The 26,105-nt window shown below is 38.1% G+C and overlaps 1 long non-coding RNA gene and 1 pseudogene across 1 annotated transcript; both read right to left on the bottom strand.

The window, feature by feature from the left end:
- Positions 1 to 1,533: 1,533 nt before the first annotated feature.
- Positions 1,534 to 9,912, bottom strand: LOC104885111 (xanthine dehydrogenase 1-like; annotated as a pseudogene).
- Positions 9,913 to 19,357: 9,445 nt separating this feature from the next.
- LOC104885112 (hypothetical protein) lies at positions 19,358 to 21,040 on the bottom strand. Its single transcript, XR_008969199.1, has 2 exons — positions 19,838 to 21,040; positions 19,358 to 19,757 (listed from the first exon to the last, which is right to left on the bottom strand). It is a non-coding gene; the product is annotated as a hypothetical protein (long non-coding RNA).
- Between the last annotated feature and the right edge of the window lie 5,065 nt (positions 21,041 to 26,105).

The following is a 26,105-nucleotide window of genomic DNA, read 5'->3' as shown; positions in this document are numbered from 1 at the left end:
ACTAGGAAAAAAAATGCTCATATATATAAAATCAATGAGGATATATTACCTGGGAATTTTGATAGATGAAGAAAATGAAGATGGAGAATTTGCAGAAGAAATTTGCAAAACATGGAAATGTAAATATGAGAGGAAGAAAAAAGGTGGAAGCTTGAAATGTGAAACTGTTAGTATCACATGAATAGTGATGTAGGACTTTGATGACAAAAAAATGAGAGTGAAGAAGAAAAATCAAAATGAAGTCACCCCTTCTAAAACGTTTTGAATATTTATATAATATTACTTTTTAGTATGATGAACAACTGTTAGTATAACCGTGGATTTGATTGGATGTATTTTGTTTGTATTTGTTGTGCACGAAACATTGATGAATGCTAACTTCCCAGTCAGGCTTCGCAATGAGTTCAAGGCAGTGACTGATAACATGAGTGTTTTCGCCTCTACCTCCTTCCTTCTGCTGTAGAATCTGAACACAAGCTAAATTGTCCATTTAGATAATTAGGCAGCCAATGTTGAGTTGTCTTGCAAGGTCCAGCCCTTTAGCGAGGGCTATAAAATTGACAAAATTAATAGTTGATTGTTCTCATAGTATTTAGGTGTTATAGGTATATTGAGATCAATTTTATCTTAATGTATTGTAATTAGAGATTTTGATTGAAGGTTCGTGAAGTAGGTTTGAATGTATGGAATATTATCTCTATGATCATAAATCATAATACACAGCAAGTTATGTTATAGTCGATTCTTAATTTTGTAAGCAATGACTATATACTAACATAGAAAAAGAAGAAGAATTGTATATTAGTAGTTCATTATTTAAATTTAAGTTTTATGTCCTTTTGTTTGTTGAAATTCTATATTAAAAACCTTCACTTTAAATTTGTTATATAGAGTTGGTCTCAATGATGGCCTTATCATTATTTCTCATTAATAAACTTCTAAGTGAAACATTTTTTTTATATCTTCTTTTATTTGTTTGGATTTTAAAATTAACTTAATTAGCTAATTTATGGACTTTTTTTGTTAGACTCATGATATCCCACTTTAAAATTTTAAGGGGAATTTTAAATGATAGATAACCCTGGACAATGGCTTTTTCTCTTTGGTATGTAGCCAAACTTAATTTTAATTCTCAACGTTAACATCGTGTTTATTGTTATATTTGAGAAAGTGGTATTAATAGACATTTGTTGTTATAAAGAGTTAGTGAAAGGGTTGTTTATAAATTAATCAAGGTTCTTTAGACTAGAATGACATAAGTTCCCTTAGAAAAAACTAATTTTCCTTTTTCTCTTATTGAAAACCTATTTTATTCCCGTATTTAGAGAGATGAATTAGAATGTTTTTTTAAAGGAAGATTTGTGTCTATCTACATCACTCTAAAATACTTACATATGAAAACAACCCTTTTAGCAATTGTATATAATGAAAAATTGTTAATAATACCACTTTTCAAGTATAACTATAGATACGGACCGGGATTACCATTGAGAATATAAATTATGTTTGACTACCAAAGATAAGAAGCCAGAATTCAAGATTATAAGTGATTTGACTACCAAAGATAAGAAGCCAGAATTCAAAATTATAAGTGAGAATTTCCCAAATTTTAAACTAATGAAATTGATTACAAGCTTAACAAAACAAGATTTGAATTCAAAAGCATCTATCTAACATAAGTACTTATTAAGAAAGACATAACGATATGGATATCAAAGGGACACTTCCACACCACCCACCACCACCTGCCACCCCTGCAACCACCCACCAGCACCTACCTCCCCACTGCCACCCGCCACCTCCTCCACCATCCACCTGGAAGCAGGCAAAATCTTTTTAGGAAGATGGGCGAACGTCTGGCCTGGACGTTCACTCCATGGGGCGAACGTCTGGCCTGGACGTTCACTCCATGGGGCGAACGTCTGGCCTGGAAGTTCGCTCCATGGGGCGAACGTCTGGCCTGGAAGTTTATCCCATGAAATGAACGTCCAGGCCAGGCGTTCGACCCATGGAGCAAACTTCGAGGCCAGACGTTTGTCGTCATCGTCCTAAAAAAATTTCGTCTCCTCATACAAAGATGTAAGTGCTTCCATGTGAGTTATACAAGCTTCTTTCAAATGGGGAGGAATTCTGTCAAATCTTTCGTGGTTGCCCAGTAACCGATAAACTGTGACAGGATGTTTCCGAAATGTTGGGAGGCCTACCAAGGTAAGCACAATTAGTTGAGAAATGTATATTAGAAGTTTAGAACTTAGAATGAATATGGCCAGTTTTCAGACCCAGAATATATCACATTTCCTTAACAGAACTTTATTGTAACAAGAGGGATCAAAAATTATGTATATTAGCATTTAGCAGCATACCTCTTTCGCAAATTTGGTGGGAAGGATGTCAACAGCTGAGCAAATCACACCACTACCCTCCATGTCGTAATGGTATGATTCTATCAACGGATCAAATCTGAAAACAGAGAGTTCGATAAACTGAGCCCGTGTCATAATGGTATCTACGTTCATTCACAGTTTCACACACTAAACATGTAGTCTACAGTACAGCTTAATTACACCAGGGATTTGAGATCTAAACCTCGATACATTTCGTGTTTTTTCAGGTTTATGCTGGTGTGTTAGACAGGGATATAAACAGTTTGGTAGTTGGTACATATAATCTCTTGGTATAGTAGTAATTATCAACTTGTTAGCAGTGTGCAGTTGACAACCAGGGTGAAGAAATGAAGAATCATATCAAGAGCCAAACAAGTTACAGATTTGTGTTCTCCAAGTTAAGAAAGAAACTTACAGCACATTACCTAAAGCGTCCACCATGCTTCAACATCTAGAAATCAAACACAAAATCAAACGAAAATAAAGAAAAGTTCAAGGTTTGCTGATTTTTTACAACAAATTGAGTATTTTATCTTGACGTGATAAAATAAAAAAATCACAGCAGGTTACTTGATATGTCTTCCATTTTTAGTAGGCAGCAGGAAATCATGGAAGTACCTAAACAGAAAACTTGATTATCACCTTAACCAAAACAAAATCATCTTATTAATTTCCTAGAAAAAAATCTTCTCAAAGTTACCAACAAGAAGCTAATCTTGCCCAGATCTGCGATTAGATTTGTGAATATATACATGTACGGATGTACCGTGAGATTTCCTCAAACCCCAACATTTTCCAGTCGGAAATGCTTCATTGTCCTACAAATTAAAATTGAAGATCTAGAAACAAACCCATTTTCAGTACTAATTGAACCCATTTTCATCTTTATGTGTTAGTAACAAACAGTAAGTCTCACCAAATCAGTGTGAACAGTGGGTTGCTTCCCAATTCTAAGAAATCAGGATGTTCAATATTAACGCAACTAAGCATTCAACTAATATACTAATTTTGCAATTAGAAGCCATCAAGCCATCAAGAGAAGGAATCAAGAGAAGCCATCAGAGAAGGAGAACAAACAGTTACAACTAACCAATGGCAACTGAACAATATTTGATTTTGCAATTGTAAAAGTTGAATGTTCAATATTAAGGGAACTAAATATTCAAGTGGTACCAAATTTCCAATTAGAACCCATCAACAAAAAGAAATAATTTTGCAATTTGATTTGAAGAAGATACCTTTTTTCGATTGTATTCACATCCAGAACTGGCTTCAAAATATCTAACTTTGCAATTATTTATCCGAGAACAGCTGAGCATGGCAGAATCCATGGTTGTGTTTAATTTTCGCTGTTCTTTTGTTTTGTTTGACACGAGAAATATGTGCGAATCGCTGCCCTTTTTTTGGTTTGACAGAGGAAATATGTGAGAATGATGGTAGGGGTGATTGGCCGGCGATTTTTGGCAGGTGACGATGGCGAATCGCAGGCACCAGGAAGTTAGAGAAGGGAAATGAAGATGGCGAAGGAGAAGCAAACAGAGGAATGGAAATGGAGATGGTGAAGGTGACGTGGAACTTCCAGGTGATGAAGCAGCCACGTGTGGTTAACGGCCAGACAGTAGTTAGAGGAAGTTGGGAGGGCAGAATTGTCAATACACTGTTACTAAGCTACAGTAACCGAACTCCCCACTTTTTAATAGGTATGGATTATGAACATTAAAGTCATCAACCTCAGCACGTGCTCTATGGAAGTCGCATGATAATTTCAGTTGATTCCACAACTCGGGTAATGTACAATGCTCAAGTATTTGGCCATAGTGCAATATTGATCCTTCACTTTGGAAGTTTATTTCCTACAACAGCACAAATTTTGAGCATATTGTGTAAACCTTGATCACTAGAATATTCATGAATAAATATGCTGGATGAAAAGTTGACAACAAACTAATAATGTGCGAAACACAAAGCCTAGATACCTCACTACAGAGTATAGAAGCAAACACAGCAACTTTCCTTACCCTGATCTCCTCCGGGTTCTTCTCGAGCTCCATGGCTATCCTCTGAATCCAATTTTCAGCAATCAGCATCCCTTGTGGGCCACCGAATCCACGGAAAGCAGTATTGTTTGGAAGATTGGTGAAGCAAACTTTGCCATTTATGCGGCCATTTGGTATCTCATAAACATTGTCTGAATGAAACATTGCGCGTTCAAGGATAGCAAGAGAGAGATCAAGTGAATTTCCAGCATTGTTATATATCTCAAGGTCCAGAGCTAGTACCTTTCCCTCATTTGTGAATCCAACCTGTACCGGGTAATATATGACATTAATTAAATCAATATATCCGATATTTCAAATCTGTCAAACCAATCATAAAAGCTCTACATACACAAAGAAAGATTCAATAAAGCAACAAGCACAAAATGAGGAAGACAAGGATGCTAGGGCTTCAACATCATCCACAATGCTAGTGCTCCAATATAATAATCCAGTATTTGACTCAGAAAAAGATACAAGGTTAAACTCAAGCATCTTTTCATCAAAAATCTATGGGACAACAGACCATAAAAGGTGGATGATTGTTTCACTGTGCAGGTGCAAAAATATCATAATAGGTTTTCACGATATTTTGCCTTAAACTCGTGAAGAGCACATTGCACATGGAATTTTCGAGTGCTTATCTTGTTTATTCTACTACATTCCATTGTGGGAGTGAGAAGTAAGCCCAACATAGTGAGATGGGCATGGAGATACCAAGGCAGGAAGCTGGAAAATTTGCTGCCCGGGCACACAGCCTAATATAGCCTGGGGCGGGAGGCACGGCAAGGTGAATTCCTCCTTCAGTTCAGCACTTCTCCTTTGGTTATCAGGTCAAGATGCTGAGCGGCCAATCAGGCAGCTCCACTGCAAGGTAGCAAGGTTATTTTAGTGTCTTAGTATCAGGTAAGGGTATTCAGGAATATTACTTTATCTTAGTTCCTATTATAAATTGATAGTAATTAATCAGCAGAAGTATGTAATTAGGAAAGCATGATTCCTAAGTATCACGTTTCTCGTATGAGTCCTTGTAAAATTTTGTTTCCTAGTTTTGATAGAATTGTGATGATAGTTTCCCCTATGAATGAGATGCTAGGGTGCGCATATTTGTCTCCTAAAATGTGAGAAAGAGCCTTGTGAGAGAATTCATGAGAGTTTTTACTAATTCTGTGGGAGAGTTTGAAAATTCTCAAACATAAGCCTATTATTGTTACATTTTGATAATAATGCAAATAGGGTGAAAGACTTCTTTCACCAAAATACATGTTTTAGTGTCAGAGTTGCTATAGTAGTTCCCGCCTATTATTCATAAAGATGCATCAACACTTCCCTTATCTAAATACTGCATAACACACACTCCTACTATTGCTATGCATAAGAAGTTAAAACACACAAATTGTTGTCATGAAGCAACAGTCAGCAACTAAAAATATGATGTACACTTTTCATAATTTGTGGATCTAATGCAATCTATAGAAAAGAGCATGGAGGTAATATAACTAATAATCTTGATCTGCGGATATTCTGTTATTTACACTTTTCTTGGTTCTGGGGGCACACTATATTGGTCTTGTTCTTCAGAACACGCTTATGCCTTCATTTCATCCTCTTCTCCTTACAGTTCACATCCTGAATCAATTTAGAGTCACCTCTTATATTTGACAAGCAGAGTGAACCTTTCTTGGAGCTTTGATTGGACCAAAGATGCATTTTAGTGGGGGAAACAAGTGCAGAACACAACAAATGGATGAGGTTTTGTCAGCTTGATTTAGCTCAAATATGCTCCTACATGCATGTCAATCACAGCATAAAATCAATGTCAAAATAGCCAACTGGTGAAATTAAAGTATACCTTATACTTTCCAAGAAAGCTGTGACGCTGCCCAGTTATCATCATGTCTACATCTCGGTCTAAGGTGAGTTTTACATGCCGGTTTAACAGATAAGACGGAACAGAAGCTGCAGCAGCAATAAAAGCTGATCTTGTCTCCTTGCCGCCAAAACCGCCACCAATTCTCTTGGTTTTGCAAATTACTTTTGACATAGGAAGACCAAGTACGTGACTGACATACTTCTGATGCTTCTGAGGAGCCTGCAGAGTTATTTCAGTGAAAAGAATTCACTAGAAGACCAAAAATAAAAATAACGGGACGATCCACATTCAGATAGACAACTCAAATTACACTAACAATGTAATGGTGCACAAAAGAAACTAGCAACTTTAGAGTGATACGTACTTGAGTAGATGAAATCATATGGACCTCATTACCACCATCCATGGTCCATACTAAACTGCTCTGTGTTTCCAAGTAGAAATGTTCTTGACCACCTACTTGTACCTCTCCTTCAATGATCCTGTCACATGCACCTAACTGAAAGCAGAGATCAACATCGCCTTTCAGGAATTGCTTCTCTGAGCCAGGATGAAAACTTTTAAATTTGAGTGCATCCTCTATAGATAAAACAGGATGCAACTCTGCATACTCTACATGCACTTTTCCCGCTGCTAGTTTTGCATTTTCATGGGTATCAGCAACAACTATGCCAATTACCTGTACAAATCCCAGGCATTAGTTCACATGCTGCTAAAAATAGTATTCAATTATGAATACTTAAAAATCTTAGTACCTGGCCCACACAAGTAACCAACTCTGAAGCAAAGAGCTCCTCATCAGCGACAACGGGTCCAATATGATTATCCCCAGGGACATCTTTGGCAAAAAATATGCCTGCAAACCCAGGCAAAGTCTTTGCCCCAGAATCATCAATTGAGACGGTGCGGGCATGAGGCTTTTTACTCAGAATTAAAGCAGCATGCAAACCATTAGGCGGCATCCCATATCATCAACGTATTCTGCCTCACCTGTGACCTGAAAAGAGTGACAAACCAATAAGGCGCATAAGTGACTAGTGAAGCTGGCAAGTCAGCTGTTATATTTGTTATTACTTTCTTAATTTCTTGCACTGTTTTAATTGGTAGTGATAAGTTAAAACTGGTTTCAGCCTGAAAGGGACTAACTGAAAACCGAGATGACAGTTTCCAGCTTGACCAAGTCAAAGGGTTCTTTTTCTTTTTATTAAGGAATCCAAACATTCTTGGGTCAGGCTTCCACACAATTTTTTTTTTATTTGAGGGGGGGGGGGGGGGTGCCAGGGTGCAGGACGGAGGGTTTCAAGACCCTTCTTATTATAATTTTGCTCAATGATAGCTATTAGACAGATAAAAAGGTAAGAGGGCTAAAATGAATTATATGCAATCTGCTACAGTTCAGTATGCAAATCAATATAGAACTTAGGGCTAAGGGTGTTGGATATATTGAAGTATCGACCTCCAGAGTAGAGGACCAAATACCACCCACAATGCTTCCGAGAGGATTTTGGAGCTCTCCCAATGAGTGACTCTCTTTCTACTATATTCTTTGGATGCCCACAAAAATATCAAAACCTTCCTATTTATAGCCCTATACTGGACCCAACACTAACAACCTCCTGCTCTATTCTCCACTACTAACAGACTAGCTGAGTCATCATTACAAATTTTACTTTTTTAGTTACAGCCTATGAAATCCCCCTTCTGCCCTGATTAGTTTTTTCTAGCCCTCCTAGAATACGTGAACCTGATGGGAGGACGTGTAGGAGATGTTGCATAATCTTCATAAACGAGATAGAAAAAAAAAGGAGTGAGGGAATAACCATTCAAATATACTTCACGTGTGACATTATGTTACATAGCTGATTCCATCTTCACATTTGACTTTACGAATCGAAAAAGGAGACTGAAAAAAGTGGAGCAGTAATCCGTGATTCATAGTACATGAAACAAAGCCCTGCTCCACGGAGCCCCACACCCCAACCAAAAAAAAACCCAAAATAGAAAATATCAAACGATATAAAAATTCAGAGAAAGAAGACAGGATATTTAGTGATAATTAATAACACACCTGCAGTGTTGCACATAATTGAACCTCTGGAGATCCCACAGCTGCCCCATGTTTGACCGTATCATAGTCCTGACTCCCCATAACATCGCCTATGGGATGGCTGTATTGCTGACAGATAAGATGGTGGTACTGTTTCTGTCAAACATGTCTTTACATCCATTTCACGAGTGACCCAAGACATTCCACCAGGTGCATCTTCCCTCAGAAAAATGTCCTCCTCTAAGACTTTTAATGCCTCGCCTAACAAATCCTTATTCCAACTCTTTCCTATGAGAAACTCTTTTGTTTTTGAAGCAAGAAAAGAAACAGCAGCAACCGCTCCGTAAACAATTGATGCATCTGAGACAAGCCATTCTTCATCTTTCTTCTCGAGATGAACACGCATTCCAGCATTTACTAATGCAATATCATCATCTCTACGATGAGCCTGCTTGAACTCTTTCACAAACTCGAAAGGCCTAGTCCATGGTAAATGTATCGATAGTAAAATCTCATCACTTGACAAATCAACCTTGCGATAACCAAGGAAAAAATCTTCTGCCAACACTGGTCTAATGTTTCCCTTGCTATCAATGATTTGAAACTTTGCTCCAGCTGCCATCCAAAGAGGATTCAAATCTGATATAGGACTAGCAGTGCATATATTCCCACCTACAGATGCAACATTTCTAATCTGAGTTCCAGCAAACCACTTTATTTGCTCAACGAAAGCATTACAGATTGATATTTCATGAGTAGCACGCTCTACAGAAACTCTCCTCAAAACACTTAGAAGCTCCTCAAAACTCAGGTACCTGTGCAACTGAAACAAGAGCTTTATACTGCATTCTCTTCAACCTCATTTCAATTCCAACCTCAGTGTTACCAATCACCAACCTTGCATCTGGATATTTGGATTTTAACTCAAGAACAAGTTGAAGTGACAAAGGTCTGTACCACTTAAGTCCATTAAATCCACTCAAACTCAAAAAAGATCTCCTTAGCAATAGTTCAGGAGGAAAAATAAGCTCTCGGTCATTGTATTTGCTACCATCAACATCACTGTAAGAAAGATGTTTGTACCTTTCACTGCAAGCCCCGCTTTCCTTCATATCGCCAGTGTTCCCATCAGACTTTTGTCCACATGAGCAGGGTTTACCAGTTGAAGGACAAATAAACTCATTGCCTTGTTGGCTTGCCGAGTTACCAAATGTGTATATCATGTCATCAGTTTCAGCAAAAACTCTAAAGGCATCGATAATTGGCCTATAACCTGTGCAGCGACACAAGTTCCCTGCCAGACTTTCTTCAATTTGCTGCTCAGTTGGAGGAGTTTGACTAGACCTTAGTAAAGCATACATGGACATGACAAATCCAGGAGTACAAAATCCACACTGTGAGCCATGTGAGCTTGCTAACAATTCCTTCAAAGATAACATAAGTTAATTAATAGCAGAAAGAAGAGAAACGTACAATAGCACCCGAGCAGCTGAGGTTGAGTTTAAATCACAGGGAATCTTAAAGTATTGGCTCTCTTTCCCTCTGGAAACATCAAATCGCAATGCCAATGCCACAAAGATGCCTAAAGAAGTCGCAAAACCAAGTCACGAAATAGAATTGTCAGAAAATGTCTTTGCTCACTTTTCACAGTAGACTTTAAAGCTACAGCACTTATTTATCTTAATATGCACATTAATTTACATAAAACCACCACTCCCTCCAAGACAAAGAATGTAAAGTCACAATAAGAATGCCTCTCCACACATCCAAGAGTTTTAAAAGGAGCTTCAGACTCCCAAATTCAGAAATACCCATGTTACCGGCAAACACGGAGCATCAAAGTGGTCCACCTCCAAAATCAGAGCAGTATTGTCATACACATAAAACCAGTGAGCACTGAGAAACTAAGATGGTAAGGTTGGCTATCAGAAATTAGGAGAGAGGAGTTGGCTCGAGAAACTGGAAAAAAATGTAGAAAGAAAGGGCGAGAAAATTAACAGCTGTGCATCACCAGTTTGCTGAAGAGCCGTAGGGGTAACTATTATGGGTAGATGACTCATGGCCTAATACTTGTGAGCTGCTTTCTGAATTCTGAGGACCTAAATTTCCTCCTAATTAATCCAATTTTGGTGACTTAATTAATCACCAGACCTTTACTCAAAGGCGACAATTACATGATTTCCCTCACCAATTGCCTGTTCTTCATAATATTAGGCACCCTCAATTAGAAACTTTTACTCCAGTAATGTTATTATATTAGCTAGAGTTCAAAATTCTAATCCCATCCATTTGATACAGCATTTTCATTATTCAGCCATAGGCTGACATAGCGCATGGTACCTATGTTAATGCCTCCCTTTTAAAAGGCCCAAGGTAACATCTCCAAATGCAAGCCCCAAGCAAATCTATCAACCTCATCCCACAATTGATGTCTAAAGGACAAAATAAGAACATTCACACCTACACATTCCATACAAATTCAAGATGCCACCTAGAGTACATGTTAAAAATAAAAATAAAAGGGCTATATATTTTGCACATAGAACAAGGCTTCACAACTCAACAAGTGGAAAAACAAAAAAAGTGATCATGGATGAATGAAAGAAACTAATCGACTAAATTTCCTTGTCTCACCAGGGATAACAATATCTCCTAATCCCAACATAGAAAATGGTCTTGCAGCATCTCCTGTGGGGAACAAAAGCTGCAGAGTAGATGGGTAGATGAACCATTAACAATCATGGAACAAGCATATAGCAGGAACAGAGCAATACAATCTTAAGGATCAGACTAAGAACTTACCTTTATAGGTGCATCAAAGGACTTGGCTACACTAACCATAACTGGAGTAAAGAAGACCCAAAAGATATCATACAGAAAAAGTCCACCCTGTAGTTTGGCATTAGTAAAAAAAAATTGTGAGATAGGCAGACTGATGAAATTCTACAACAGGCTAACAGATGTGTATTTGCTAAGTGCTCACAACCACAAATCAACTAAAGCTCGCCACGCCTATAATAATAATTCACAAAAATACTAGGAGTATTCTTTCAACCTTTGAAATGGTGGGTTAAAAAAATGATCTAAAGAGAAGGAAACCTTGAAAAGAATTCAAAAGGCATTGAGAACCAATAATTTCCATAAATCCACAAACTAAGCAGCACATTACCATAGTGATATTCCTATTAGTACTAAGGTCATCATTTGGAGCTTCGGGCATATGTAAAATTAAAACAGAACACACAAAGTGACTGCTTCAAATTCTACAGTTTATTTATGTTCTTCTTGCTTCACTTAATCTTCTCTTATTATTTTCTTTCAGTCCATTTCTACCCAGACTAAAATAACCGCAAAAACGCTACAATTTCCAAGTCTCCCATATGGTTGCTTGGCACAGAGCTATAAGAGATACACTCTAATCATTATAAAGTGAAGATAGTAAGGTTATTGAACATCAAAGGGTACTATTTAGAATCCATTGAATTCAATTCATCATGCGATCTAGTGAACTAGAAAAATCATATCTAAAGAAACAAAACGATAGAAAACACTCCTAACTTCTACTAGATGTCTTACGTGAAATGCTTTGAGAAGACAGCAGACAGCACTACCAAACTTAGCTATCTCAGCACCAAAATCAAACATAGGAGAAATGAACTTAATTAGACGTATTCTTTCTGCTAAACATATAGGAAGACCACCTTATTGAGAATTAAAAACTGAAAAAAATGAGAACTTCCTATGCGCATACAAAACACATGTTAACACTCAAAAGTGAGCCTAAGTATACAACGGTACAATGCAATGCATCGGATTAGGCCACCGGTCAAGTTTACTTATGCGAGACGTAAGAAAGGGGAACATAAGGAGAATTAGAATCAATTAATATTTTGTTGTGAGGAATGATTGTATATAGGTGAGTGGGGGAAAAGTAGCCTGTCAATTCTGTTAGAAAAGGGGGTGAGGTGGCATGTTTGTCTGAGAAGTGTGGGATGGAAATAAAAGGGGAGAGAGAGGATAGAGAAAGGTATCCAGAAAAGTATTGAGTAATTGTAGTTGGGAAAGAGTGAGCCTCTCGAAAGCTCACATTCCTTGTTTTGCTTCATTTTGCTTATTACTCAATCAATCAACCTCTTTCTCTAACTGTGTGTTTCTGTTATTAACGTTTGTTAACCTGCCGGAGTAAGGGAAATCATTCCAAGTGGTATCAGAGCACCGATCATGGCACCGGTGAACGCTTCGCATAGGTTGGACATGGTGGAAGAGAGATTAACTAACCTCGATCAGTCGATCACCGCGAAAGTGGACGCGGCTGTGGACAGGGCCATCGCTGCTGCGATCTCGGCTATGAGGGTATCCTTGTCGGAGCAGATCATGAAGGGGCACGCTGACGTGTCAAGGAAGCTAGGGGAAGACATGGGGGCGGTGGTGGTCCGATTGGAAGAAAGGTTGGGAAGAACCCGGGAGAATCAAGGATTAGAGGTTAATCAATTGAGGGAAAATCAATTGAAACTTCAGGAGGAGGTTCGGACGGTGGTTACGAGCCTTCAGAACCAGAATCAAACCGAAGGTAACTCCCATTTTACGGATATGGCGGCCATGGGCGGAACATATGGAGGGAATGAAGGTTTTGGGGTTTTTCACGCCAACGACTCGGGATTTGTGGGAAGTCAAGGTGGTGGGCCACATCGGGGAAATGGACCCGGCGGAGGGGGTTGACGTTACCGAAAGCTTGACATGCCGATTTTCGATGGATCGGACCCTGATGGATGGATCTTGCGTGTGGAACGTTATTTCTCGTTCTACCGGCTATCGAATGAAGAGAAATTAGAGGCGGCGGTGGTGGCGTTGGAGGGGGCCGCCCTTCGTTGGTAGGGGTGGGAAAACAAACGCCACCCTGACTGTGGGAGGATTTCAAGGTTTTCATTCTGAGACAATTTCGACCGGAACATACCGGGTCGTTATACGAGCAGTGGTTGGCCACCACTCAAACCACCACCGTACCGGAGTATAAGAGGAAATTCATTGAGTTGGGCTGCTCCGTTGGAACGAATACCAGAGACTATTTTATTGGGTCAATTCATAAATGGGTTGAAGGAAAAAATTAAGGCTGAATTGAGGTTGTTGGGCCCAATAAACCTGGAGCAGGCCATGGAGATGGCTAGTAGGGTCGAAGAAAAAAACCGGGTGATGGGTCTAGGCCTTAAAAAAAACTATACGGGCTCTTTTAAACCTGGCCCAACTGGCCGCTCACTTAGGATGGGAGGATCCACAGCATCCACGTACTCTTATGGGGGGGCCACAAATTCCACGGCTTCAAGAAATTGGGCAAATGAATCTCAATCCTCACTCTCATCACCAAAGTCGACCATCAGTCCGACGAAATCAGTAGGGGAAGTCCGGCGACTAAGTGATCGGGAATTACAAGAAAAAAGGGCTAAGGGGTTATGTTTTAAGTGTGATGAAAAATGGGGAATTGGGCATCGCTGTCGAAGGAAGGAACTGAGCGTGATATTGCTGGAAGGGGGAGAAGAGGAGGACACGGATGAGCCGGAGTCAGAGCCACCGCTCTCGCTGCCAGCGGATTTAACAACCGAGGTATCTTTAAATTCTGTCATTGGAATTTCTAGCCCTAAGACATTGAAATTGGTGGGAAAAATTGGGGAATCGGAGGTAATAGTGATGATTGATCCCGGAGCTACCCATAATTTTATTTCACTTTTGGCTGTGGAAAAATTGGGAATTAACGTGTGGGGGTCTGGCGGTTTCGGAGTATCCTTGGGCAACGGGGAGGCCATTCGAGGGTCTGGTATATGTAAACAGGTGAGGTTGGTGTTAACGGGGGATATAGTGGTATTGGAGGATTTTTTACCACTCGAACTCGGTAATTCTGATGTGATTCTAGGTGTTCAGTGGCTCGAAAAATTGGGGGAAGTGGTCACGAATTGGAAGACACAGGTGATGGAATATAAGATGGCGGGAAGGATAATTCGATTGAAAGGGGATCCCACCTTCGCTCGTTCGCGGGTTTCATTACAGGCTATGATTCGGACATTACAAAAGGAAGGTGGAGGATTTTGGGTAGAAGTTAATCAGGTCCAGAAGGAGGAAAAAGGGGTTCGAATGGAGGACAGAGAGGCGCAACCAGAAGGTTTGGGGAAGATACTCACAGAATTCCAAGGGGTTTGCAGCACCTGAAGGATTGCCACCTCAACGGGGTCACGAGCATTCGATCATACTAAAGGAGGGAAGTGATCCGGTGAGTGTACGACCATATCGATATCCACAGTTTCAGAAGGATGAAATTGAGAAACTCATCCAAGAGATGTTAGCTGCCAAAATTATAGTACCCTCAACTAGCCCATTTTCGAGCCCGGTTCTTCTTGTGAAGAAGAAAGATGGATCATGGCGTTTTTGTGTGGATTATCGAGCTCTCAACAAAGAAACTGTGCCGGAAAAAAGTACCCTATTCCGGTTATTGATGAACTCTTGGATGAATTGCATGGGTCGGTGATTTTTTAGAAGTTGGATTTAAAGGCGGGTTACCATCAGATTCGGGTGAGACCGGAGGATACACATAAGACAGCTTTTCGCACTCATGAGGGTCATTATGAGTTTCTGGTAATGCCGTTTGGGCTCACTAACGCCCCGGCAACGTCTCAATCTCTTATGAATGAGATTTTTCGCCCTTTTTTAAGGAAATTTGTGCTTGTTTTCTTCGATGACATACTCATCTACAGCCGTAGTGAGGAAGAACATTACCATCACCTACGGGAGGTTCTGGGTATTCTGGCACAGCAGCAACTTTTTGCAAATTTTAAAAAGTGTGAATTGTGGAAAACAGAGGTGGCGTATCTGGGGCACGTAATCTCCCAAGCGGGTGTAGCAGTGGATATGGAGAAGATAAGTGCTATGCTGGAGTGGGATGAGCCGAAAAATCTCAGGGAGTTACGGGGTTTTCTTGGCCTCACCGGGTATTATCGGAAGTTCATCGCCAAGTATGCTTTGATAGCAAGGCCTTTAACTGATCAGCTTCGCAAAGATAATTTTGGGTGGAACGCTCAAGCAGCAGACGCGTTTCGGCAACTCAAAGAGGCAATGACCCAGCCTCCGGTGTTGGCTATGCCAGATTTTGAAAGGCCTTTCGTGGTTGAGACCGATGCCTCGGGGTATGGTCTAGGGGCTGTCCTTATGCAAGCAGGGAGGCCAGTCGCTTTTTATAGTAAAACGCTTGGAGTTCGATTCCAGCAAAAATCTATCTATGAGAAGGAGTTAATGGCGATTTGTTTAGCAGTACAAAAGTGGAAGCATTATCTCTTGGGTAGGCGTTTCATAATACGAACTGATCAACAAAGTCTGAGGTTCATGGCACAGCAACGAGAAATTGGGGCAGATTTCCAGAGGTGGGTGAGTAAGCTCATTGGGTTCGACTTCGAAATCCAATTTAAACCGGGTGCGTCCAATCGCGTGGCAGATGCATTATCGCACAAGAAGGGCAGTACAGGGGAGTTAGGAGGGATGATCACTACACAAGGGGTGAATTGGGAAACCTTGGAGGAAGAGCTTGCTAGAGACAGTCCCCTACAGCAGATTAAGTTGGACCTGGAACTCTGTCAACGTGAACACAAGGGGTTTACTGTGGTCAACAACCGGCTGCTGTACAAGGGCAGGTTAGTTATTCCTTCCAACTCGTCTCTTATACCTCAGTTATTACATGAGTATCACAATACACCCACTGGAGGACATGAAGGGGAACTTAAAACTTATTTACGCACAGCAGCAGAGTGGTATTGGGTTGGTATGCGGAGAGTTGTGACTGACTAAGTGAAGAAGTGTGTTGTGTGCCAGAAGAATAAATTGTCGCAGCAGCACCCAACGGGGTTATTACAGCCCCTTCCCTTACCTTCTCTGATTTGGGAGGATATTAGCATGGATTTTATCGAAGGACTACCTGTGGCAAAAGGGGTAGATACGATCTTGGTGGTAGTTGACCGTTTGTCAAAGTATGTGCATTTCATCGGGTTACGTCATCCGTTCTCGGCAGTGACGGTGGCACAAATGTTCATCAAAGAAATAGTGCGTTTGCACGGGTTTCCAGCTTCTATTGTTTCAGATCGGGACCGGATATTTTTGAGTAATTTTTGGAGGGAATTATTCCGGTTGCAGGGCACAACACTCAAGCACAGCACAGCTTATCATCCTCAGACGGATGGCCAGACGGAGGTAGTCAATAAGGGATTAGAAACGTATCTACGTTGCTTTGTAGATGGCCATCCGAAAACTTGGGCTCAATGGCTGCCTTGGGCAGAATTCTCCCATAATACTTCTGTGCATCAGTCCACTCAGATGACCCCATTTAAAGTGGTATACGGAAGGGACCCTCCTCATCTGTTGAAGCTAGGCCGTGGGCACACACCAGTTAATTCCTTGGAAGAAATGCTGCAAGAACGGGACGCCATGTTGGATGATCTCCATTTCTATCTGGTGAGGGCTCAGCAAATAATGAAGCGAGCTGCTGATGCTAAGAGGCGTGATGAACAGTTTGAGTTGGGGGACAAGGTGTTCTTAAAACTGCAGCCCTATAGACAGAGATCTTTGGTTAAGCGACCTTTTGAAAAACTTGCGCCACGTTTCTATGGTCCTTTTGTGGTGCAGTAGAAGATTGGAGCAGTCGCTTACCGTCTCCAGCTGCCACCTGAGAGTAAGATCACCCCGTATTTCATGTTTCACAACTCAAACGGGTTGTGGGGGACCTGCCAGTTGGAGACTCTATTCCAACTCAACTGACTCAGGACTTAGAGTTGGTCGTGGAACCTGAGGCAGTGCTGGATGTAAGGGAAGTGATGACAGGCGATTTGGTGAGGCTGGAGGCACTGATCCAATGGCAAGGGCTGCCTGCTTTTGAGGCTACGTGGGAAGATGTGGAGTTAGTTTCGGCTCGTTTTCCATCTTTCCACCTTGGGGACAAGGTGAGTTTTTGGGGGCGGGGTAATGCAATGCATCGGATTAGGCCACCGGTCAAGTTTACTTATGCGAGACGTAAGAAAGGGGACATAAGGAGAATTAGAATCAATTAATATTCTGTTGTGAGGAATGATTGTATATAGGTGAGTGGGGGAAAAGTAGCCTGTCAATTCTGTTAGAAAAGGGGGTGAGGTGGCATGTTTGTCTGAGAAGTGTGGGATGGAAATAAAAGGGGAGAGAGAGGATAGAGAAAGGTATCCAGAAAAGTATTGAGTAATTGTAGTTGGGAGAGAGTGAGCCTCTCGAAAGCTCACATTCCTTGTTTTGCTTCATTTTGCTTATTACTCAATCAATCAACCTCTTTCTCTAACTGTGTGTTTCTGTTATTAACGTTTGTTAATCTGCCGGAGTAAGGGAAATCATTCCATACAACTCCATAAATTCAACAGAACATTTACCAAGAGAATGGCCCCAGTCTTGAAAGAACCAAGTGAAAGCATTTCAATTCCCTGTAAGTTCAGATCAGAAAAAAGGAAGTTACAATCTACTAACGACACAAAGGGGTAAGCAAAAAGGAAAGCAACTGTCCAGGCAAGAGAACAATCAAGTGAGACAACAGAAGAGCCTAATAGTCGAACCTGAATACAGAAAGCCAGGCCCAAGATATTGTTGGCAAGCCAATACTTCTTTGCAGCATACCAAACACAAAAGAAGAATCCAGGAATTGCGGCGACTACCTGAGACTTTGTGAACTCAACCTCCAAAGCTGTGGGGCCAAACAAAAAGCATCATTGTTGATACTACAACCAACCACGCATAAAACCTTTATTTAGGATTTTAGGTTCAATAAGCTAATAATTGACTTCATCATGCAACAGAGCACACATACAGAGAAAGGGAGCAGGTAGAGAGAAATAAAATCCACATAGGCAGAAAAGAGAGATGTGATATAGTTGTGCAGGGCAAAGAATCTTATTCTTAAAATTCAAGATAATGGAAACCAATATCTTACAGCTTAAATTTAAACACCCCGAGATCTTTTCCCATTTGAGCAACTCAATAACATTTCTTAGCCATTCATCACAAAATTGATGGTCTTCCCATACATGATAGATATTAAAAAAGAAAACAGCATCATGCATATGATGTTTCCATGAATTATCTAACATATAAACAAGCACTATGCACAATTTCCAGTACTTCATCCAAGCGAAAAAATTAATTCACACCACCAAACCACTGCCCGCCAAACAAAAAAAAATCTTCATCCCATTTTCAGGCCAAGAAAATCTATTGCATGTGGAGTGAGAAGCAGTACTTAAAAAGATTTAGCAAAGACATAACAATATTAACTTTACGACTATCTTGACAAGTGACTTTTACATGGACAGCTGAGGTTGAGAAACGTACAATAGCACCCGAGCAGCTGAGGTTGAGTTTAAATCACAGGGAATCTGAGTTCATAAAACTTATGTCAGAAGGATATATCATACAATGTATGACATGACCCAAAATGACTAAAACATAAAAGTAAGGACAGACCTCAGCAGTTTTGCATGGACAGCATCTTTGCCTCGATTTTTTCTGCAGCTTCAGCCATCCCTTGGCATTTTTTTCTTGTAGCATGGTAGCAAAGGTTATATAACCTAACTGACAGTTTTTTTTTTGCACAAATCCCAAAAATAACTCACTCATTTTATCAGCATTATCTCAAAGGGCAAGCCAGTCAGCTCTGCCTTCCTAAAATCCCAAGCATCTTTAATTTGTGCGTAGGTTTGGCATCTTAATTCATACCAATGTTGTTTGTGAAGCAGTCCAAATATCTAGTAGAATGTCTTTGTTAGACAGGATACGTCAAAAAAAAATTGGGTAGCATGATAATTAGGTAGTCAATAAAGAATAGTAACCAAACAATAATATTGATGTAAACCATGAACCTATCACGAGAACTAAATGGGTAAAAACTAATCCAAGAAACAAGAGAAGGAAAGATGGTTGTAACAGCGCAAAAGAGCATATAAGCAACCAAAGAAGAAACAGATACTAGGCAACATTCAAGAACAAGGATGAGCATCTCTTTCAAGTTTCAAACTCTTCATGGGAATGCCTATGATTAGACATTAAGAACTAAGACTGTTGGTCCAAGGAAAGCATCTTCAGGCCAATCAATTGTGAAGGAAAAAAAATCACATATTCACCATATTACATTAACAGAGACCAATCTCAACGGGTCTTGGATATATAAAAATGCATAGTATCAAAAAAGTTCAAACAAATATAGTATAATTAGATGATAATTCAATGTCTTCATAAAAAGAAGGTGCGCCTTCAAAATAGTTTGGACCAGCAAGTCTAGAATGCTATATCAGGAATACTAGTTACATGCATCAGTCTTCTTCAGTTGCCTTTGTTGTCCTCTTCAGAAGTATCAGACAAGATCCTCGGTCAACTAGCTGCACAAGGCAGGATCCGCGTAAGAAAATATAAAGTCATCACTAACACAAGATATAATCTACCAGAGTTAGCAATGTACATTGATCACAACGATCTGGATTTGTTGGCTTTAGACGCTTCAATGAGGCAAAGCATGGAGAATATATGAAGGCAGTACCCACCAAATGAATATCTTCCTTAGAACGCTCAGCAATCTTCTCAACAGTACCATTAAAAAGATGGAATGCAAAGATGGATGATTCCACGTCAATGAAAACAACCGGTTCCTCAGGATGGATGATTATGATATATGGAGAAATATGTTCTCTCGCAACTTGACGAAAAAATTTCTCAACAAGTGGTTGGCATACAGAAGTACCCGATTTCTTGAATATAAGCTGCGGGATCCAAGGATCAGAATCTGTTGATCTTCCATCGTGTTTCCAAATCCATAGGTTCGGAAACTTACGGTTGGAAAGATAAAGACATCCTTGAGAGACATCCAATTGTGATTCAACAAAGCCCCTTTTGATACAAGAAGGCAGGCGTATAGAGTAAGGCTTACTTCGTCCCTCGAATGGAATTGAACTGCCACAACATGTCTCTTGTTCGTCATGAAATATAAGGTGCTATCCAGAAACACAGCACCAGACACATTCCATCTTTCTAAATAGACTTCCTTTTCAAGGGGAACTCTGACGCAGACCATTGATGCTTGTTAGAAGAATAAATCTCAACCAATACCATGCTTTTCCTGTTCTTGTGTCCTTGGAAAAATAATGACACTGAAATTACATTCAGTAGAAAAGAGACAATCTGAAAAATTAATGATGGTTGCTAGCTCAGTGGGTTGATATCTGGAAAGTTGAGAAGGAGACTTAGGTAGGACAAAAACTTCATTGGTGGCAGGATTGTATACATGATAAGTATGAGAATCGACGATGCTAAGCATCAAGCCACGGTGCATGTTCCATAACCTGTATTTTTTGGCATTTGAGATCCAGCCGCCAAATTTTATAGTTAAGTTACCCAGCAACAATCCACTAGTATTACCATTATGATAATCTCCATGGGTATTTTGATGGTCAGTCATCTCTAGGGTAGCACTTCCAGTTTGATCATCCTTGGACCACTTTGTAATCTTGTAGTCACCAAGGGATAAATAACCCAGTTCGAACTCTGCTTTACATCATTCTCATTATCATAACCAAAACCACCAGGAACACGCATAATGTGGAATAAAATGCCACAAGGAGGAAGCTCTAATCCCTTCTGGGTGTCGAAAATGTGCAAGACATGAGAGTGCCAGTCTTGGATACACATTTGCATATATGAAGAGGCTTAATAGGCAGTTTCAACATAATCTGAATCCAAATTTCATCTGGTAGCTCAGGCAATTTACTACGACTAATAGCCTTACATTTGGACATCCATCTTTCTTGTTTATTCAGACAATCCATATGTGAAAACTTATGATTGGCAAAACAGAACTAAACAAGCTTCCACAATTCGGCAAATTAATGTAGATAATTACTCAAGTAATAAATATCTACAAGCAAAGAAACACACAATTTGCTAAATAGATTAAAAGTTGCAAACTTTATTGAATTTTACCCTAAGAAATCAATCTAAAACCTCAGCTTTATTACTTCAACCATATAAACAGCCTAAAGTATGGATTTTGTTGAATTCGTATCCAAATAGTTACAGAAAATATTAAAATATTAAAGCATAACTGTGTAATTAGCTTAAATAAACCTTGGATTTAATGGAATTGTCCAGGAAATTCTTCAATTTCTTTCTTCGAAAGGTAAATTTGAGTGGATGAATATGAATGAACCCGTAATCTATAATCTCTAATCTGTAATAATTTGTAATCTGTGATCTGTAATTTGCAGAGAGAGAGATGGCAATTTCCTTGTAAACTCGAAAATTCTAGGGATTGAGGGGAAGCCGAAGACTATGACTTATGAGTGAGGGAAGCTGATAGGTTTATAAAGTTTAGGTTATGGGCAACAATGGCTCCAAGCTTATTGTAGAAGAAAGGAGAGAAGAAGATGATGGGCGGTGGTTAGGGCTGAAAGTTCGGTGTGCGGTTTGGATTAGGGCCTAATTCAATCCGATCCGAATAAAATTTGGATTTCAATTTTTCGATCCGAATCCAAACCAATTAGGGTTTGAATCCGATCCAATCCAATCCGAAATTTCATACCCTAGATTGGATCCGATCCGAAAATCCGATTTTTTTAAAACTCTAGTTTTTCGATGAAATAAATTAAGCACAACAACAGCCTAGTAGATCTAGGAAATGAGGAATTAAGTGCAGTTAGTGTTTTAGGGGAAGGATTGAAGTGCTATGTGTATTGGGCTACGGAGTATTTTTTTATAATAAAAAATCAGTTAAGCACTTAAGCCCAATCCAGATACATAATACAAGGCGTATTACTATTCGGTTATATTGGATTTTTGGATCCAATTACCCTCAATCCAATCCGATCCGAAAATTCATTTTTTCAAAAAATCTCAATTCGAATCCAATCCGAACATAGTTCGAATCCGATCCGAATTACTAATTCGGATTGGATTTTGGATTTTATCCGAATAACTTTCACCTCTAGCGGTGGTGGTGTTGGGTTTGCCGTGGAAACTTAAGGAAATTTGCCTTCTTTTCTTTCTTTCTTTTTTTTGTTATTTCTTTGTAATTGTTAAATAATTCATAATAATCATAGTAATTCACTATGTTTTAGTTTAGTTTCTTGTCAAAAAAAAGTAAGTTCGTAATATTTAGATATATATATTCCGTTTTTTGGATTGAGAGAAATTGAAACTGAACTAAATTAAACTAAAGTAAACTAAACTGCTTTAAAAAAAAAAAGTAAACTAAACTGCTTTCAAAAAAAAAATAAACTAAACTGAAATTAACAGAACTGAGCTGAACTTGATATTGATATGATACATTTAGTAAACTTGTAGTTCACTAAATATTTTTTGAAAAAATAGAATCCCTCAATTTGTAATATGATTCACTAAATATAAGATATGATTCACTCAATTTGTGACAAAATTCAACAACTTTTTGATATGATTCCATCAACTTGTGATATGATAATATTGTGATTTAAGGTAACTAATAAGTAACACCTTAAGTATTTTAACTCATATCACTCATATTAAACTCATATAAAATAAGAATTAACAATTAATTACTAATAAGTAACAATTTGTAGCTAATAAGTAAGAATTAGTAGCTAACAAGTAACAATTAGTTGCTAATAAGTAACAATTAGTAGCTAACAAGTAAAGGTTAGTTGCTAATACATAACAATTAGTAGCTAACAAGTAATAATTAGTTGCTAATACGTAACAATTAGTAGTTAATAAGTAACAATTAGTAGCTAACATGTAACAATTAGTAGCTAATAAGTAACAATTTTATCTTTTGATCCATATGAGCCACGAAGGCGGTACAAATTACAAAGAATGGGAGGAGGGATTCGAACCTGTGACCTATCGTTCACAGTACCTCAATCTTAACCACTAGGCCAAGACATCCTTGGTAATAAGTAACAATTAGTTGCTAACAAGTAACAATTAGTTTCTAATACGTAACAATTAGTTGATAGGAAGTGTTTCATGTCGTTGTAAAGGTAACTAATGCATATCCGTAACAACCATACAATTTCCTATCATAACTCATATCAGAATGGGGTGAAATTGTATCCATCATTAATTGAATCATATTAGAACATCATTCAATCATATATATATATATATATATATATATATATATTATGTTCTTACTTATTTTGAACATTTATAATAAGATAGATAAATAAATAAATATAAAAAATAATCGCATAAATATTACTACATTACTTTATTCACTTTATTCCAATAATAAGCCGTAAACGAAATAAGGTATGTTAAGTCGTGAAATACATGACTATGATATTCACTTTATATATGTTATATATGTATGGATTATTTAGCTAGACTAATACAAAAATATTCAACCAACATTCAATGGTATTATATATTTTATCTAATGCTTATAAATAACCTTTTGTATGTTTTTTTTTCATTTATCACAATTCTTCTATATCAATTTAAAAGTGACTACTACCGAATGAACGGGTTTGGATGTCACTATTATCGAATTAACGAGTTTAAATGTGACTATTATCGAATGAACGAGTTTAGATGTGACTATTATCGACTGAAGGAGTTTAAATTTCACTATTATCGATTGAATTTAATGAGTTTAAATGTGACTATTATCATATGAGCATAGACACACTATAGTTGTAAATTAAAATACCAACATATGATTATTCTTTAGTGCATCTTAAGTTTTTTTATCGAATACGAGTTTACGATAACTTTTATAACTTAAAAAATGTACTACCTATATTACCTATTCCCTATACTCAATGCATAACATGCGCCTCAAAAATAACCTTCTATTGTGTATTGAAAGTATAAATATTTGATGATGTACAAGTACTCGGAAATTAATTGTGTGAGATGTTTAGTCTGTTTTAATCTCTTTGTGATGTCCACCATTCTTTGTCTTATTCTAGAGCATTATGGTGTAGTCTTCATATTCTTCTCCGGTCTATAAGAATTTACCAAATTGTATTGTTGGCTTGGTATTAGATAACATTGTATGTAAAAGGATATAATAGTCTTTTACTAGTCATAGGCATGTATTGTAAACCTTATCTATATTGAATGTCAGGTTAACCATATTAGGTTAACACATTTATTCTCCACATTTGTACATGGTATTACACCCATGCTTCCGCTTCAAACACTGCATCCACGCAGCTGCCGCCGACGTCGACCTCCGCCTCGTCGTTGCCTCCGCCGGCGCAGATCACGACTGCGACGCAACCCCCCTGCTCGTTGTTCTCACAGCCCAGCCCCCCTGCATTCACGCAGCCCCCTGCTCGCTGATCTACATAACTTGAGTTGAGAGTTTGAGACACACATATGACGTGTGGTGCGCTTGTAATATATGTATCGTCATACCTTTCTTAAATTTAGGTACGTTCACGTAAGATATAATTTGCAAAGCATTAAACCATCTGTAATACTCCGTATTTTTTAGTAAGTTAATATTTATATTTTTATAAAATTTTTAGTTTTTGAAAAAGGTTTTATTTACTAAAAAGGCTTATTATTTATTAGAAAGGCTTTTATAAGAAAAGTTTTGGGTATTTAAAATAAATTTTAGCCCAAATGAATTTTGGGCCTAACCTTCCTAAATTTTATATTCAAGTAGTTTGTTCAAAATAAACTAAAAATACTTTAAAAATCATTTCAAAAAGAATTACAAAAAGGTTTATTAAAAGAAAAATAAAAAATAAAAAAATCTCAACTAACCAAATTCGGTGCAAACTCACGTCAGTGAGTTGCATCCAAATTGGTTATTGTGGTTGTTGTTATCTTTTGGTTAAATTTGTTTTATTATCTTTTAGTTACTTTGTTTCTTTTATCTTTTGGTTAATTAAGCATCTAGACTATTTATCTTGTGAATATTCCTCTATCTAGCATATATCATAAAAGATAATTTATTCTAGCTAAAGTAATTATCTTTTCTCAAAAATCTATCTTTTAGTTCCTATTCCTATTCTTATCCTATTTACCCAACTAGTATAAATAAGGGTCTCTACCCATCATATTCTAAACACCAAATTTGAGAAATAAATCTCTTTTCTCAAGTTTAAACTCTCACTCCCTCTTAGCCTACCTTTTCTCTTCTCCCTGATAGTTATAATTATTCAAGGTGCGTGTATACGTAGATCTTAAATGTTATTTACATAGGTAGTATAATGTTTAGACTTGTTTTTCTGAATTGAAACATCTGTTTTATGAAGTTGATTTTTAAACGTTACGAGTTATTATGAATTCTTGAGTTTTTGTATGATCATTAGTAGCTTACAATGAGTTGATAGTATGATTTTAAATTTATTAGTAAATCACGTTTAATATGAGATTTCATAGTCTACAATTGGACCTTAGTTGCAACATTGCGTCAGTTTGTTTCTCCAAGCTAAGGATTGTCAACACCCACGCATGATTAGTCAATTTTTGTTTTTTTCTTTGTGGTGTTATTTGTTATTAATACAAAATTTATTATCTAATGTATCATTACAATTTTCCAAGATGATTTCATTTATGCCTTTATATGGCTAAGTTTTAAGAATTGTTATTCTTTTTAAAGGAGGATTATTTCCGAAGGATTTTTTTAGATATGATCTTTTATGATTACAATTATAAGAGGCCACGGCTTGTTATTTATTAACAAGAACGGTAGCTATTATATTATTTACCCATGTACTTTTGTATAAGTCATGTGACAAGGT

The sequence above is a fragment of the Beta vulgaris genome, chromosome 4 (genome assembly GCF_026745355.1).
Source record: "Beta vulgaris subsp. vulgaris cultivar EL10 chromosome 4, EL10.2, whole genome shotgun sequence".
Classification (NCBI taxonomy): domain Eukaryota; kingdom Viridiplantae; phylum Streptophyta; class Magnoliopsida; order Caryophyllales; family Amaranthaceae; genus Beta; species Beta vulgaris.
Note: the sequence above shows the minus strand (reverse complement) of the source record. Positions and strands in the feature narration are given on the sequence as shown.